This window comes from Corvus cornix, chromosome 10 (assembly GCF_000738735.6).
Source record: "Corvus cornix cornix isolate S_Up_H32 chromosome 10, ASM73873v5, whole genome shotgun sequence".
NCBI lineage: Eukaryota > Metazoa > Chordata > Aves > Passeriformes > Corvidae > Corvus > Corvus cornix.
In genome coordinates, this window is record NC_046340.1 from 14976169 (window position 1) to 14994785 (window position 18617).

Below are 18617 nucleotides of genomic sequence, written 5' to 3' on the forward strand. Positions count from 1 at the left end.
GATCTAATTTTGCTTTTCTGTTTCTAGAAAAATCTGTTGTTAAAGTCAGTGACTGGCCTTGCTTGGTTATGAGTAAATTGCTTGGGATGCTTAGAGCTGATAACAATTTTTCTTTTCTCTGATATAAAGTACTGGTTTTCAACTGGAACTAAACCCTTACTATGAAAATTGTGTTTTGCTTGCTCCACCCTTTATCTTCCAGAACAGGACCTTTTAATTTACTCAATAGTAGTTGCAGTCTTGCTGTATTTAAAAATTAGTTTTATAGGAAGTAACTTTAAACATTTTGGAGCACTTTTTAAGAAAAAAACTCCCTCAAATATATTTCTACTTCATAAACTACTATAGATGGTGTTACAAAACTTTGTTAATAGTTTTCCCTCTATCAGAAGAGCAGACTTTGATGTTTTAGTATTCCTTTTTTAAATTCGTACATTATTCTGAGTTTCCTGGATATGCTTACAGTGTAGAGGTTAGTATGTAGCTGACCAAAACATAATACCTAAAATCTGTCTTTACTGTCCTAGCCCTTCGAGCAATGTAATTATGTTGCTTCCATGCGATAAGCCAAGGCAATTTACAGATTACTGGAATGCTTGAAAACACTGACCTTTCAGGTCACTCAGAGCACTCCTATTATGCAGAGATTGCTGTGGCACTGTTGTAATGTGCTGGCCTGTCACATGCTGACTAACTTGCAGAAAGCTTTGATGCAGCTGTTTTAAAAATGCTTTTGCTGACTGATAGGCACTTAGGCTACTGCCTGTGAACAAAGCCAGCTCTCATTCCATGCTTTTAGCCCCCATTTTCTATAACAACACTTCTTCCCTGCTGACTACACACACAGTTCTTATCTGGGCCCAATTGTTGACTTGTTTCCATTTAAACTGTGTTTGTGTTAATTTTCACATCAAAAACAGTCGTGTGTTTGAGACAGATTCGGTTTGTGTGGTTTATTCAGAGCTGCTGCAAACAAGCTGCCTTAAAAAGTTTATGTGGTGGCTTTAAAGAGTGGGTGGATTAGGGAGAAGAAAGTGTGTGTGACCAGGCAGAGCAGGGGAGGGAAGGGATTAAAAAACAATGGTCCTTTATTGATGACGAATACAGTGGAAAGCAGTTTACTGCAGCGTAGCATATATTCTATAGTTTGAGCTCTAATGTCTTTTCTCAAATTGGTGTGAAGAATAATAAAAATTTGACAAATGTTTCCATGTAGTGTCTGATGCTTAATGGGTATCATACATGGGAACTATGCTGGAACCTTCTTCAGTATTTGACACAGGGATAGAACACGAATAAAGATTAAGATGACTTGATTTTTTGTTTACTATCTTTACTTTTATTTAGTTTTATTAATAACTGTTAGATCAGGTAGTGCCTGAATTGCAGAGATCATGGGGAGAGGAGAAATAAATACAGAAGAATAAAACCTTTAATGCCAGTAGCCTGGTGAGACTGTTAGAAGGATAAATTGGTTTTTTTCTTCCCCAAAATACAGAATCTGTATTCTCAGTGAAAATAAGATGCTGGATGTTTGGGGGAAGTAGATGTCTAATCCAAGTAAGACTCCACATAAGAAGCACAATAGCCCATTACCTATGAATGGCAAGTTTAGCAATTCACAATTTAGTCTTTGTTAACAGGGAATGTTTTATATTTAATGTATTCTATTGGTTGCCTGTACCTCAGATTCTAAGCATGTTTGAGTTCACTGCATTAGGATCAAAAAACTAAGCATCTCTATTCTATTCTGCTGAGAAGTGGAAAACAAAGAGGTAACATCTGATTGATACTGTATATATGTATCATGTATGGCATTTTATATAAGTCTGAGACTGAGATTCTGTTGTACAGCATGGCATCATTGTCCCCTTGTTTGGGGGAGTGGGACATCGGGTATTCACCTGTTCGCTGCAATTCCAGTAACTGCAAAATGTGCACAACCTGTGCCTAAAATCTCTTGAAGCAGTAGTGTATATTCAAGGATAAGCACTGGTGTACATAAAATTGCCTTTGCTCTTTGACCACATACTATACAGTGACAATGCACTAAAACATAAATTTCAAGTTGTAGAAGAATGGAATATATTTTTCTTGCTATAACAATGCAGTGAAAAGAATTGAATGAGTAGTGATTTTACAGCAGGAACCTAGTTGAACAGTGTAGTTACATAGTGTTTTCTTTTTTGGGTATAAAGTCTGTACTTCTTATGGTGATTGGTAGGACACAAATATTTGGGTTTTGTATATATTTTTGTATGTACTTTGTAGTTGCACCTTAACTTTCATAGAAGAAAGCGTTTTCCACAGCTCAGTTCAACATGTGGTAATCCGGATCAACTTAAATGGCACAGTGAGGCAAAAAGGATGAATAACTTACACGTGTTGATAACATTACAGTATCTTTGAGAGGATTTCATTTCAGAAGAAATTACTTCTGAAGGTGAACCTACAAAAATGAGTAGAAGAGATGCAACTGAATCAATACATTGATACAAGAGGTACAGATTTAGATATTGTCAGCTGCACTTAGTTTTCTCTTGCAAATCATTAGAAGTTGCATGACTGTGAAGGTATGACCATTATCAGTCAAGCTTTGAAAGCATTCTGGCAGTAAGTTGTGTTTTGCTGTTCAATTCTCACTTTAATGATAAAATTGTACTACAGCTATCTTGGCTGGAACTACTCTTTTTTGTCTCATCTTTCTGATGAAGTTTTTCACTGTTTTTTATCCTCGCTTATTTAGTCTTTAGGATTTTTCTTTCCAAAGAATACTCTGGATTGAATGGTTTCTCTTCAAGCTATGGTCTCCTGATAGGTTTTTCCATTGAACTGACTCATCAAACAGATTTGTCTGGGTGTCCTAAAGCTAAACTCTTGTGGTTACATACTCATTTCAGGAGACGCTCCTTTGAAAAAACTATGGCTTGCTGAATTTGCAGGTTTGTAGATAACTCAGTTGCTTTCTTCCTCAGTGTCTCATTCTTGTTGACAGGTAACTTGATAGTTTTTTGGGACAACAACTGAATGAACTGTAGCTGTAATCTAGGATAAACAGGTAATTCACCAAAATTATACAGGCTTTTCAGCTGTTAACCAAGTGCTTACCCAGTTTCTTCTCCAGCTGGTTGGATAAACAACTAGAATGTCATTCATACTTTTCCATTTCAAAAAATGTGCTGAGTAAACGAAAAAGACATCTGCCCATTAACCACAGATGGGAAATACTTGCTAAGAGGTGGATTTGATGGGTAGCATCTCTCAGTAATTATGCGTAGACTTTTATTTTTAGTCTTTGTGTTCAGAGTTCCTCTTCTGAAATAGTCTACATGCTTCTCATCTTCACCATAGCTTGGCTTGCAATCAGGGATTAATCTTGATGAAATGATGATGACCGAGGGAGAGAGCCGCTTCTCATAGGTCTGGCTCTGCTTGAGTTACCGCATTTTGATTTATTTCAAAGTTGAATTGAAGCCATGACATCCACTATTAAATTATGGACACGCTTTGATGTAGTGATTAGTTTGGGATTCTTCACTTGATGTGTCTTATCCATGCAAAATAAGAGTGTTGTACTTGAACATAATTCATTTTTTTGTTTCCCTGTTTCTAAAAGGTACCAAATGGAAAGCTATAGAAAATAATTTGTGATGTCTGTATTAGGTACTTAGAGCTGAGAGTGAAGATAGTTCTTCAGACCTGTACAGACAGGGACAGCACCAGCAGTTTAATTGTAAAGGCAATTCTAAAAATGCCACGACAATCTCCTTCTGTTTAACCTGCCAACAGAAAGTTTTTGGTGTTACAGTGCTACTGTGTCTAGATTTTCTTTGTCAGACATACATGATGGCTGTCAGACTTCTGCCAGTATTTACTGGGGTTTATTTGTAGCATTCTTTAATACCTCAATAATTTTTTTTTTTTTTTTTTTTTTTGTTAATGAGTGCTTGTAGAGTGTATAAACTTTCTTCTGCCCCTTCTCAATACTGAAAACAAGTCTATGAAAGTAATGGACACTCAAGTAAATAAGAGCATTACTTTTGGTTGTGTTGGATGATGTTTTTTTGGACTGGTATAAATAGCTTAGGCTAAATATTCTTTCAACTTGCACTGGAGTAGACTAAATTTTTTGGTGGTAGGGAAGTGTCTCTAAAATGTATTATGGAACAAATGTAAAGTGAACCCCCTAAAAAGTAAAAATGCTTTGCAATTTAACTTTACCATTCTATCAGCCTTATTTAGGCTGAGGTCCAGGTGCAAACTTCGGATACTACAATTCTCTGTGTGTTTTGATGCTTATCACTTTCTTTCATGAGAAGCTCAGATTCCATCTTGCATGAAGTGTGTATCCAGTGCTAATAGCAGTAGCAAAAGAATAACCAAACTGAAAATATGCTTGTATTGTATCTGAAAAATAAAGAAAACCTAAAATACTGCTTTTGAAAATTATTTCAGAGTAATACTGACATTTGCATTTAATTTTACAGATGCAATGATGTGCTCTATGTAGGTGTGTGGGGCTGTAGGTTATCTGAAATAATGATGATAATCTATTCTATACCTAATGCTTTGCTAACAGCCTGCCCTCCAGTTTGGAGAGAGAAGCTATACCCTGCAGAAACTTTACACTTCTGTGAAATGTCACTGCATTTGGTCTCAATATTTAAGTCTGTTAAGTATGTGCATCAGTAATCTGCACTATTGTTATGGTAAAGCATATGTTGTCTTTGATCTTTTGAGGATAAACATGGCTTGGGAGCACTGACTGCTAAGCTGACAATGCATTGTCAAGGAAAAATGTCACCAATATGATAAGTGTGTGCAAACTGATAATTGGTACATGCTTGTGGAACCTTAATGTGGTCAATTTATCAGTATTGGGCAGCTAAAATCCTTAGTTTACTGTATTAGTTGCAAGATGTAAAGCAAAGGTGGAATGGAAAAAGAGCTTTTAAGTACTTTTTTTTCCTGTATCACCTTGTAATAACTTAGTTCCTTAAAAAAAGGTCATTATAAGCAATCCTAAAGATGTGTTGCTGATTTATCCAAGGCCCATGTTGTCACAAAATTGGCCTTTTGTATCCTTTACTTTCAGATGCCAATATACACCTGAATGTTAGGGTGCTGGTGGTGAGGAGCGAGAGCGTGGTACAAGTGAAGTTCTGCTCTTGAAAGAATTTGTTTAGCTGTGGAATTAAATTACATTGTTGTGATGTGTACCTTCCCCCTCAAGACTCAAGGTGTGACTCACATCAGGCAAGAGTGTGGAAGCCCTTCTGCCATTGATTTTCCTTTTCTTTTTGGTGGAACAGATTGGAGTTAATGCACAGCAATGTGAACAAATATTTGCAGAGGGGGAAAATACAGTTAAGTGGGATTTCTGTTACCCTTCTTCCTTGCTTCTTTTAGAACTTTGTCACTCTTGAGGTGAATTTTTTTTTGTCAATTAAAGTCTTAACTTGCTTTAGAATGTGAAAGGTAGAGATAAAGTAACAATGGGGCAAGACTTGAAATTTCTACACTAGTTATTTCCCCTGGTCTGTAACCTTTTTGTTATTTTCTTAGAATTTATTGCATTCAGAATGTTGAAGTTCAATAGAGCTGCTTTCTGTAGCACAAGGACTGCTGTGGTAATCCAGGAGTGAGGTAAAGGCTGTGTAAACTTGTGTGTTTTCAGGTTGCGAACTGGAGTGTCAGGTTATAGTTTTGCAGTTTTTCCTTCTTGCAGTTTTTAACGTGAAGTATAATCAGAACAACTTTTAAAAACGTAGAAATTTGCTCTTGTTTAAGTGCTTTGGGTTTGCCAACTCCATTTTTAAATATGATTCCAGGTAGCTAGAAGATGCAGTTCTGTAGAAGCACAATGCATATCTTAAAATAGCCTTGATCATCTCTGGCCACATAGTTTTCTTGCATACTTGGAAATGTGCATTCCAGAGTGGTGATGAATGGACATGAAGCAGTTTTGGTCAAGAATATAATCCTGTATCATTGATATACTTGAAATTGTGGGTATAGAAGTTAGTGTCATGTGGTTAAAGCTGTTGGTGAGGCAGTTTGTTCCACTGAAATGAGTTTATTTTTAATTGCTAGTGTAAATACAAAACTAGCTTTGTGACCATTTTTTAGGTTAACCTTTGGCTTTTTAGGTGTGGCTTTAATTTCCTCTTTGATGGGACTATGTTTTTAGGTATACTTGGGCTTTTTATCACCTTAAAACTGAATTGGGGAAGTAGAAGGTCAAGTTGAAACTGCAAAAGGCAGGCCTTAAAGCTATTTGATCTGAAAGATTGTAATTTTAGGTGATTAAAGCTTTCTAAATTTGCATACTGGGTTTTATGTAAAATTTAGTGTTGGTTCATCTACAATGGTGGAAATAATTGAAAGTCTACCAAATGGATTTTCATGAGAAGAATTGCTTTTGAAGTGTGCTGTTTTGCATGGTATGCATAAGGCAACTTGCTGCTAGGAAGTTCTGATCTGGTCAACAGTTATTTCTCTTAAGCATGTTAGTGAATTCCCTTGTTCCATTCCTCCACTTTGATGTGCAAACAGGAAAGAAAGAAATTCTAGCTATATGTCTGTCTGAAACGATGTGATGGTTATGTAAATCTGAATACCTACAGAGGTCAGTTTGAAGCCTGTGTACGGTCTCTTGTCCAGTAATTGCTCTGTCATTTTTTCCAGTGACTGTAGCCAGTGTCTCTTCTGCCCTCTCTTCATGGGGGGAGGGAAGGAGACTGGGTGTTGGCTCCTGACTCACTGAGTGAGAAAGGCTGGGGTAATTCTTCAGTCTGGGGTTTGTATGAATTCTGCTATTTGAAGTGGAAGTAGGGATGCAGTCTACAAAAGAAAATCCAACCCCAAAAAACCAAGAACGTGCTGTTTTTAAAAAGTGCTTGCTTTTCTCAAGTTACTATGTAGTGGTTTGTATCCAGCTGTTCTGAAGAGGTCTGGTTGTGAACCAATGGTATATAGTGAAAGGCAGTGGTGGGATTGCTGCCGGTAGTAAATCAAAGAGCAGAATTGTGATCAGGGCAGCTGATGGTGCTGGGCAGTATCTCAGACCCGCTTTTAGTGCCTGTTGTTCAGTCTTGGCTCCCTGATGGAGCTGGTTTCATTGCTGCTCTTTAAGAGGTACGATTGAAATAAAAAGATGTTTTGGGTTGCAGGGTCACCCCTGTTGCTGTTGCATGTCCTTTTAAGGGAAGGGAAAAGTGTGGTCATGTCTTACTGGTTCTTCTTGCTTGCTGATTCTTCTGGAGCTGCTGTTATTTTCTCCTGTGCTTGTTAGTGGCCTTTGGCTCCTGAGGAGAAAGGGATGAATCACTTAAAAAAAAAGGAAAATATTAATAAATTGGAGGGTAGAAAAATGTGTTTTCTATAAAATATACTTGTAAATCTTCCTTTGGCAAAAATGAGTCTTTTTTTGCCTTCTGGAATAAAATATCCATATTTTGCAAATATTTAATACTATAGCCAGGATTAAGAGTAAAAAAAAATCCCACTCTGTAACTGGCTGTGAATAAGCAATTGTGTTACCCATGAAAGCAGCAGCAGCAGCAAGGGTTATCAAAGTGTCTGCAGGTATGTTGTTATATGGGCAGTCTTTTGACTACATTCGGAGTCAATGAATAACCTACCTGAGTAGTGTCCTGCTTTTATTTTGCTCGCTTCCCTTCTTGGCTGCTCCTTTTCCATCCCAAGAAAGCCATCATCAATGCCAGGCTAATTCCTTGTTTCAGTTCAGAGTAGCTTTGCAAATGAAGGAGATCCTCTGTGCCAAGAATGAAAGTAGCCTTAAGCCTTAGGCTTTTGCTGCTCCTTAACCCTTTGCATTGTCAAGTAGTGGCCTCAAGGTGCTGTTCTAATGAGATACTCGATGTACTCCTGACAGCAGACTTGGCTCCAAGTCCTCTGGCTGCTGTGCCTTGCCTTGGTTATGTTTAGGCAATTGGTTCACACAACTGACTTCCTATTTCTTAGGCCCCATTCACCCCTTTGCACCACTCCTTGGAAATTGAACCTTCACAATCACTTCGATTTTTCATAGTATCAGTGGATAAGTTTAATTTATATTACATAGACACTAAACAAAAAGGGTCTAAAGGACTGATGAAAATGATGTTGACCGAGCTGTAGAAAGATGCTCCTTGGGATGTGGGAGTTCATCTGCAGGTCTGTGGGCTGTTGAATACAATGGAACAACTTAGTATGAAAAAGCAAAGGACTTTTTTCCTCCATCTCTTCTCCTGCACTATATTGTTCAGAATTTAAATACTGGTTTTACTTACTAATACATCTTAGCGTTTTTTTCTTTCTACACCTTCAACTCATTACCCATTTTTGAGTTCTGTCAGAGCTATGTTACTCAGTTTTGAGATTAAATGGAAGGACAATTGCAGCATGCTATTTTTTTTTTTCTGTAACACCTACTAATCATTAATGCATTAGCTTTAGAAAGAGTTTTTTCAGCAGGAAAATCCTGGAATAGACTGATGTGCGTATAGGTGCAACATATAAGCAAGGAGAGATTGACACTTTACTCACAACTGTCTCTCAAAGTGTAGTAGACTGTACCTGTTTAAACAGATACTTTTTCAGGGTAGGTGTTTTTGAAAAATAGGAAAATCCATTTCATGGTGAAGTAATATGGAAGCTAGATGTTATTAGGATGGGGATAGTCCTTTTCGCTGAGAAAAAAATGAGGTGTTTTCCGCTTTCCACACTTGCCTGATAAGAAAGTTTAGGAATGTTTACCTTTCTGATGGCTGAGTAAGCCTTTTGAATGCTGTGGTGGTGTTTGTTATGTTGTCCTCCCATCTAAGTCACATGTCTATCTCTTGCCAGGGGGGTATGGCAGTGCTGCTCTAGTTCCCATTCACTCTCCCAGTGACTTCTTGGACTTGTTTCTCTTCCTCTCTCAATTCACAAGCACTGTATTTGAAAGTAAAGCAGAACCCTGCTGTGTTCCCTGTAACTGTGCTTTTTAAACCAAACTGTTTGTTGCCATTGTCTCCTTAATCCAAAGTCACTAAAAACTTTCTAACCCAAGAAGTTAACCCTTTTCCAAGGAGCTGTAAGACTTAACATTATTCACCATCTCTTTCTCTTTGAACTCCTGTATTTCTGTATCCTTGATTTGAGACTTTCTTTCTCTGATTGTGTGAAGTTAATGTGAGCTCAGAGTTGTACTGTGTTCTGGAGATGCTCTAGCAGCCATGTGACTGCTAAAATTGAATCTTCTTAACTGACAGTTACCCAAGTTGAGGGTGGGAGGATGCCATCTGGGTGTGTGGTTGTTCAGGGTAGGGAAGGACACTTTTCCTTTAATTTCTTACTAAGAGTGGTTGGTTGAGAGTTGAGATTCAGCGGAAGAAATTTTGTACCTACAAGCAGGGCAGGCATGTCACTTACTGCCCAGTGACATATTTCTTCATACTGAGATTCAAGGGGTAAAATGTCAGGGAAACATGTTCCCAACCCCCTAACCCTGCTACTTCAAAAGTAGTTGTCAACTGCTTCTATGAAACACCCGCAGTTCAAATCTTAATTTTAGAAGAATGTGGTAAATTAACTATAGAATGTATAGTTTTGCTGTGGCTATGTGGGCTGTAAAAAGCAAAAACAAAACAAGCAACACCTCCCCTCCCCCCCCCCCCCCTCCTGATTTTAAATAGAAATTAACCTATGCAGGCTACTCTTTTATTGTCAAGATGGAAGATGTCAAAGGCCGTTTTTGTGCACCTGTAACTGGAATTGTAATGCAAGGCTCTTAAACATTTGTTCATACTTGGAAGCTCTGAGTAGTGTCTTGGAAAACCAACCCAGCTCTGTCTTAGTGGGATATTGTTGCCTATCCTGAAGCTCTCATTTGACAGACCTTCAGAGTATAATGATCTAAAATTTATGTGGTGCAGCACTTGGTGACTAGGTTATGATTCTCTTGAATAGAGACAAGGTGAGAAGCAGTCTGTCTTCAGGTGAAGTGCTTGAAAGCTTTGATTGCTGCACTGATGTCTATATTCATGTTGGTAATTCCTTGGGGGACATATCTGCTACTTGTGTGCATTTTGGTTTTGTGTTTTTTAAATAAAAAGCTGTAGTCAGATACAGAAGATTTATTTAGGCTTCTTATATAAAGCTAATACAGTATCATTTTGCTTTCTTTGATACTGATACTGTGCTCTTCTCCTTCCCCAAGGGAAAAACCAACTGGAATAACTCCAGCTGATGTTCTTTGAGTGATAAAACACTAATGTCAAGCTGTGTATAAGAGTAGAGATGGAGGTTGTGTCGGCAGTTGGATGATTGGATTTGGTTTCAGAAATGTGCTGGCAATGTGACTTACGTAGAATCACAGAGTAATTAAGGTTGGAAGGGACTCTTAGAGATCAGCTAGTCCAAGTCTGTGCTCAAAGCAGTTCTCACTAAATCTGATTTATAGAATAATTGCAGAACAGTGAGCTCAGATCATCTAGAGCTCATCAGAGCTCTGGAGATCATCTAGTCCAGCCCCATACTCAGAGCAGGGTCAACTACAGGGTTGCCCTGGATCTTGTCCAGATGAGTTCTGAGCCCCTCCAAGGATGATATTCCATGGCCTTCCTGGGCAGTCTGCACCACCATTTGATCACCACTGTGGTTTTAAAACAAACCCACCAGGCAGCTGTGGGACTAGAATTTGCTGTTCTAAGCTGTGTCAGTGCTGTGAAACTGGTCACAGCTGTGTGTACTTCTGAGCTCCACTGGTGCACTTCAATAGGACTTGTTTTACTTTGGTGAGAGGCTGTAGTTTAAGCTTTTACATTCCCAGGACTGCCTTACAAACTGTACCAGGAGCAGGTGCTGTTGTTGAAGTTGAGATGAACTGGTGGGGATACGGTTAGCAATGACCACAAAAATATATGTAACACTTTCACAAGATACGAGGGAGGGGATGTTTTTGAGGATGGAAACTAGTAGGAGGGTAGTGTGTGCTGCCTAAGCAGGTACCTGTGGTAAAATAATTGCTTTTCAAGTTGCATCCTAAGATTTAAACAATTGAAATATTACATGAGTTCCTTGAAGATCTTGGTTTTGAAATGATACCAAAAAAAAAAAAAAATCAAATTTGAGGTAAATAATGAGAGGATAAGTCCTTTCAGTTATATGTTAAAATTTATACTCTGAATTAGGAATCTTTAGGTCCTAATAATACTGACATAGGTCAGTATGGTAGAGAAATTACTTAAAGCAAAGTGCAAGTTGTCTGTGCTTCTGTGGTAACATCCCTTGCTGGGGGGAGAAACATGGCTTGCCACTTGGCTTTTTTAGCCTCTGTTCTGTGTGATTTTGCTATCTTTTGCTAGTGTACTGGCTTGAAGTAGTGATCTGTGAAACACTATTGCCAGCACTTTGGAGTTTGTGATCCTATGTGGTTTCACTGCCAGCTGAAAGGCAAAATGGAAAGAAGCAAAAAGAGGCAAGGATCCCATACGTTGAAGCGCAGTTTCCCCACGCCTTAGCTATCAGGAGCTAGTAAGCTTTGCTTAGCTGCTGGCTGATACTGTTACCAGGGTGTTTGAGTGGTGTTCTTCATCTGAAGTAACTTGACCTGAGATCATTTGAGATATATCTGCATGTGGGTCTTGCGCTCTGGTTTGTTTTGCCTTATTCCTGAGTGTCAGCCTTCTGCCTTTCATGGATAATGTGATTTACTAGGCCTGTGTCATAAACACTTCTATAAATACTCAGATTTAACTGGATCTGTAATCCAGTATTTAATTATTTAACTAAAATGCATCATCCCTTCAAATTTGTGCATACTGTTCTTGATTAGGGCTTTTTTTGGAAGAGGGGTCTAACATTTTTTCCATTGAGCAGCAGTACCACCAACAGAAAGGTTTTATGATCCCATCTGTGATGTGTGAAGCTTTGACTTGAGAGGCCATTCTGGAAAAGTGAGTCATGCTAAACAAGCTGAGTATTACATGGATGTGGTGAGTTAAATACTGAGCTACTTTTTTAGCTTGGAGAGAACAGTGCCCAGAAGTCAGAGCAAAAATGTCTCTTGTAGAAAAATTTGTCGAGAAAACTTGTGGTTAGGGGTGTTTTTAGATACATGCAGTATCTATATGTTCAAAAGGTAGCCACAAACCTCTGGAATTTTATGTCAGGAAGCAGTGGAAATTGTGTTTAGTAAGGTAGTGTCTTGCAGAATGGCATGTGGTTTTGGAAGCACGCAGAATTGAGTGAAATGGTTAAACAACAGAGTTATTTTTAAAACATACATGTATGTATTTAGTCCTACTTTTTCCTCTCAAGGTTGTTCTTCATGATGTAAAGATTAATTGTACTGTTCAAACTGTCCATGTGTGCTGCTGTAGAGACTTTGTACTTACAGAATGATCTAAATCAAAATAAGTTCATTTTATTAACATGCAGTGTTGAAAATCCTGTATTTTTTCTAAGTTGGATTGCGCATTCTCATCTGAAGAGCAGCTTTAATTGTGGTTTTCCTCGTACAGACTTTTCATGAGGTGGGGCTGTTTAATATAGGTGAATGTTTGGGAGGAGTGGAACTCTTGACTAGAGCTTGGAACCTGTACAATATATCAAATGGGAAAAAATTGCAATGAGCACTGCTTTACTTTTAGGTGGTTAGTACATCTGCTTTAGAGAATAAGGTTATTATTTCTATTTCAAGAGATGGTTGATATCACTTCTGTGGATGTGCACTCAGAAGGGGAGACTGAAGACTGACTTCTCAGCTTCAGTGATTCTGTGGAGTTTTTTTATACACATCTCAAAAGAGTCCTTTAGTGGGTGCTTTCTCCTCAATTTAGCAGTGCTGCGTAAAAGAGATAATCAAATAGACAAACAACGTGCACCTGATGCTCTGTGGCAGTCCCTGAGCTGCTCCGTCTGATCTCTTGAGTCTTCTCCTCTGTTCAGGAAAACAGTCCTTCTCCTTGGAAGGAGTGATGATCAAATAAAAAACCAAGATACAGGCTGTTTGCAGAGTGTAGGACAGAGATAGCGGGCTGTGGGTGGGAATGTAGCTGCAGCAGTGTGCAGTTTGCTGTGGGGACCCTGCCTCAGTGCTCTCCTCCGCCTGACTGCCTGCACTTGCTCCAGAAGTTGGCTGCCAGGATTGGAAATACCTCAAGTAACTCTAAGGTTCCCTGTAGAGAGGCTGTGGTGCATTGTGTATGTGTTAGACTATGGAAGACAAAGCTCTCCTTTCAGCTGATAAAATCAGTCAGATAATGGGATTCTGACCTCATTGCACTAATTGCAGGGGAACAACTGTTAAAAAATGGGTCTCCTGCCCCCAGTCAGCTGAAGGCTTTTATGATAAGGCAATTGGAGGGAATCTGTTGGAATTTAAGGTGGCTGTAGTTCAACTAGGCAAGGACAAAGGTGAGTATCTGTAGGGAAGTCATCGTGGTTGGTGTTGGAAACAACACTGTGCTGCAGCTGAGTGCTGAAAGATGCTGTGTGTAGGGAAATGACCTCTTCATTCCTTGTTCTGGGCTGGCTAAGGGAAGATTCTGTTTTCTATACTTCCTCAGGAAGCTGTGTGTTTTGGATATTGACTTTGATTATGTTGGTTTTTTTAAGTGAATGATAAATATCACCCCCTAGATACCTAACAAATTGCAGAAATTCTTGTAAGAGTTTCAAATTCTGATCGTTCTGATAAGCACTTTTAATTCTTGTTCCCACAAGTGCAGTTAAAATGTATTGATACTGCATTTAACCTTTAGAACTTGGAAGTTTAATAGCATCCTGCTGCTGAACTGGACTTCCCCAAGAATAGTGGAAAATTAATTTTAGAAGCCAAACAGAAATGCAGCAAGATGGGTGAGGCATATGTATGTCTGGTGTATCCTTCTGAAGAGGGATTCACACTCTAAATGTATTATAGTTAATACTGTATGTAATACAAGATTATATAGTAGAGTATATAGAGTGAATACAGTATTTTTTCCCTCTTTTGACACAGCCCAGTACCAGTTCTTCCTTCTGTTTTTTTGTGTCATAAATAAGAACACTGTCACAGTTGTTATGATTTTCGCAGGATAAATAGGAATGTTTTTTGACATGAGCATTTTATTGTAAGTATGGTATACACAAGACTGCAAGCTTGAAGCAAAGCTGGTGTTCTTTTACATGGCTGAGTTTGTGATCTGACCATTCATTTCCTGTGGTTTGCTTGTTGTGGTTGAAAGAGCTCACAGCTGTCAGATACCTCTCCTCTCCCCACTGTGTTCTGTGCAGAATAGGAGCAATATGCCCCCTGAGGTAGCAGAAACAATTGCTTCATTTTATTGTCTGTAGAACAGCTGTCAATGCTGTTACGCAAAACCAGACTGGTAAAGATGCTAAATGCAACTTAGTGCTTCCTACAGTAGGTTCTTCTTGTGTACTCCAGAGGAAAATCTGTTTTAGGTAGATACCTAGTTATTATTTTCTCTGAAAATGTAATAATCTCTTTGTCCTCACTTTGTCCTTAGTGAGGAATGTATGGAAATGGATGGCAACTGTAGATATTTAACACTTACATTTATTTATTGAAAATTACTGTTAAATTTTACTAAGAAATAACATGGTTGAAAACTCATTTGACCTCAAAATTTGATCACAATTGAGGAAACAATTCCTTAAAATCTATCTTGTCATTTAGAACACAATTCACTTTTTATGAAAAGCAGTTGAGTTAAAAAGGGAACAATACTTCCTATAGTAAATCCCCCTAGACTTTGAAAGAAACATTGGGAAACTATTCGGGCTTGGATTTCAAGAATATGTAGGAGCTCTGGCCTTAGTCTGAGCTGAGGTGTAGAAATCTAGAAAGTGTTAATCTGCAAGAAACCTCCCCTTGGGAAACTTGCGTTATTTTAAGGTAGAATACTAATTTCTGTTGCTGTTGTTTGAAGCTTTCCAAATGTGAACTGGAATTGTCTTCTCAAGCCTGTGGGTGGCTTCAGTGCTGCTGCTGGCAACAGCTTTTTCACCTGCGGTAAACTGAGCAATGGCATTTGCAACATGGCTGCATTGAAATATGTTGAGAAGGGGGACAAAAGATGTTTGCTTTTGTTTGAAGGACCCTTATAAGACCACAAAGAGAGCTTTCTGAAAAGATGTTTACTTTGATACGTTTATTTCTAAGGGCAATTCCAAAGATGAAAGAGTTGAACAAGATCGGATATTTCCAAGATTCTGAGCAAGCGATAAGTTTCATAACTTCCATATTGATGAATTGCAACATCATGTATGACTCTATCCTTTAAATAGTAATAAAATAAATATAAAAAAAAAAAAAAACCCACAAAAAAAACCACATCCACTTGCCATATACAGAGCCAGGAATACTAATTGTCTATGTAAAGGTGTTTAAGATGAGCTTAAGGAAATTTATCGTTTTAATAAATCAAAAGCATGAAATAAATCACTAAAGTCATGATATCATCATTCTGTCTGTTCTTTTTATTCTTAATACATGTGCTCAGTTCTGGGCTCCTCAGTACAAGAAAGACAAGGAGCTGCTGGAGAGGGCCCAACGGAGGCCACAAAGATAATGAAGGGTCTGGAGCATCTCTTATGAGGAAAAGCTGGACCTGTTTAGTCTGGAGAAGAGTAAGAGGGGATCTCATTAATGCATAGAAATATCTCCAAGATGGGTGCCAAGAGGATGGTGCCAGACTCTTCAGTGGTGCCCAGTGACAGGATGAGGAGCAATGGCCATAACCTAAAGCACAAGAAGTTTCACCTCAGCATGAGGAAGAGTGTCTTTCCCTGAAGGGTGGCAGAGCACTGCAATAGTTGCCCAGGGAGGGTGTGGAATCTCCCTCTCTGGAGACATTCCAAACCCACCTGGACACATTCCTGTGTCACCTGCTCCAGGTGACCCTGCCTTGGCAGGGGAGTTGGACTGGATGATCTCCAGAGTCCCTTCCAGCCTCAAAAATTGTGATTTTGTGATGTAGAGTCATTGGTAATATAAATATAGGAGTTTGCAAAGTTGTCCACTTGCATTTCAAAGGTATTAAAGGGTCTCTGTTAAATTATTATAACTTTAGATTGGGGCGTCTTAGTATTCTCCTATATTCCTAGTTTCTGGGTTGTTAGGCTGTATATATTTCTCAGTTCCTGCTGAGTCACCTTGATTTCCCCTAAATTAGTGGTGGATAGCATGAAAAATAGAAGACTTTGAGTATGGCCTAATAAGAGCAGCATCACAACAGGGACCTCAGCTGATGGTAGCACAGGCTCATTCTTCTGCCTCAGTTGTCAGTGTTAAGTGGGATGAGTACCTTCACAGGTCTTCTTCAAACTTCCCTTTTTCTTTTGTGAGTGAATGCAGTTCTTTACAGATCAGAAACTAACTCAAGTAAGCAGTTTGTGTCAAAGCCAACACTCACCTCAGACTGCCTTTGAACTGTTTTTCACTGTTCTTGATTGGACTGTTTGGGCATGCAGAAAGAATGAAAATAATGTATTACTTGCTTTGCTGTGTAACTAATGGATATTTGATGTTTCCAAGTCTTGTGCATTTGAAATGGATGTATTAGTAAAATCTAGGAGAGGTGATAGCAATAGTGTGAGCAAAAAAATGGGGAATAAAGTGGAAAGTCTGAGCTTCTGCAGAAAGGAGAAAGGCTTTAAAAGTGGCAGCCTCAATCTGACTGAGCAGTGAGTGCCCTGTCCAGGTTTAGAAAGGCTGGTGAGTTTGTGAAGTTGATTTTTTTTTTTTTTTTTTTAGCATTTGTCTTGGGTTTTTTGTGAAGTAGTGTCTTCTCACAGTTCTCAGAAGCATGTTAATAGGTAATTTCTGATTTTCTTAGTCATGGCTTAGCTGTTTTTGTTGTCTTGCCCTGCTCCAACTCTGGGTTTGCCAGTTCTCCCAGATCCAGTGGGAGCAGTGCTGAGCTGGTTAAACCGGGTTTTATCAGTTCATGCCATATCCAGAGCCAGTTGGTGTTGTTTGCACTGTGCCCTGTGTACCAAGCTCCAGCAGTGAGGCACAAGGACCCAGAGCTGTGGAAATCAGGCAGCTTGTCAGCCAAGGAGCTCAAACTGTGCTGGCTGAGGGGGGCTCTGCTGCTGACACAGGGCTGTACCTGTGGAGCGCTGCCAGAAGTGCAGTAAATGATCAGGCGGGTTAACTTCTCTCTTGATAATTGCAGGTAGAAATGAGGCAGCCTATTTCAATTAGCATGTGAATTGCAACTTTTGCAGTCCTTTATTGGATTCCTGTTGCCCCTTCTGAACAGGAGCTTAAAGCTTTTTGCTTTAGAAGTTTACTTGCAGAGATAATTCTTCACTTGTTGATGAGATGTTTAGCCTGAGAAGCCCTTGCCAAAACTAAGACAGAATGAGAACATCAGAAATAAGGAAGAAAATCAGTATTCCTTGACCGTTTAACAAGCAAACATTCTGTTTTGTTTCAAAGATGGCTTTGTGTGTGTAAATTGTTACTGTTTTAGTATATAGTCTGAGTTTAAAAAGCTGGAGAGAAACAGTCTAATTCTGGGATAGAGTTGAATGAATTGGTAATGCAAAGGAGCAACATTTGGTACTGAACTGAGGAGAATTACAGCTGTTTGAATGAAATAGATCCCAATTAAGTCACAACAGCACTTTAAAGATAAGTGTTCTCTGAAAGAGAAATGAGCAGTAGTGTGGCACATCCTAACGTTTGAAATTCAAGCACAAGATGCAGAGGCAAAAATGCAGAGCTTTTTGGCGTTATGAGAAGAGCTCGCTGTTTGAACCCAGTTGCAAATTCTGATATTCTGAAATTGGAAAAAGTTTGTTTGTGAGAGTAAACACTCCTACTGCTATTCCCTGTAATACAGGGCTGGATTAAAAATTCTGAGTACTTTTTGTTGTAGTGACTGAGTTACTGTAACTGGAACAAATTGAGAGCAAAGTAGATTTTCAAAAAACCAGTACCACCATGTTGCAGAGATGTTTTGTGTTCTGATTCTGTTCTTTAATTAGTGGATTGAATGCTTATGAGAGGGGAGGGTGTGGAGCAAAACACTGGACACTCCCCCTGAAAAGGTAGAAAATGTAGCAGCAGGACGTTTGCTATGCATTTCCTGCTGCCTTCCTGCCCGTTCTCAGGCCTTGGGCTCTGCTAGGTTTTCATCCCTCATGCTATGTTCCCCTTTCCAAATGTTTGCTTGTCGTGGCACGCTAAGTAGTTCTCTTTTAAGCAGAAATGCAGGTATGTCAATATTGTCGTAATGTTACTGTTTAATCTAGTTACCTTAGAGAGGACCTTGTAATTTCTGCAGTGCTACTGTTCACCAAAATAATTAGCCTACACTAAACTGCAGTCCATTAAATATGACCTGTGTGCATAATACTGTAGCACAGGTACTGTAATCTGTAGCTGGGTGTTCATGAATTAGCGGTAATCTGCATACAGTTAAAACAAGCAAAAGGAGAGTGTAAGTATGAATGTTAGAATATAAATACAACTGTTTGGACTACTGCAGGCTTAATGAGCAACCAAGAGTTTATATCACAAATGCTGCTTGTAGTCCTTCCCTTGAAACTTCTTTATAACTTCAAGCTCTGTAATCTATTTTGTCTGTTCTTCCCCACACCCTTTTCCACAG

The 18617-nt window shown here is 38.9% G+C and overlaps 1 protein-coding gene across 12 annotated transcripts in view; it reads left to right on the forward strand.

Moving 5' to 3' along the window:
- The window catches only part of TJP1 (tight junction protein 1), a 190353-nt gene that overhangs the window by 131254 nt on the left and 40482 nt on the right, over nt 1-18617 (forward strand). The window lies entirely within an intron of this gene.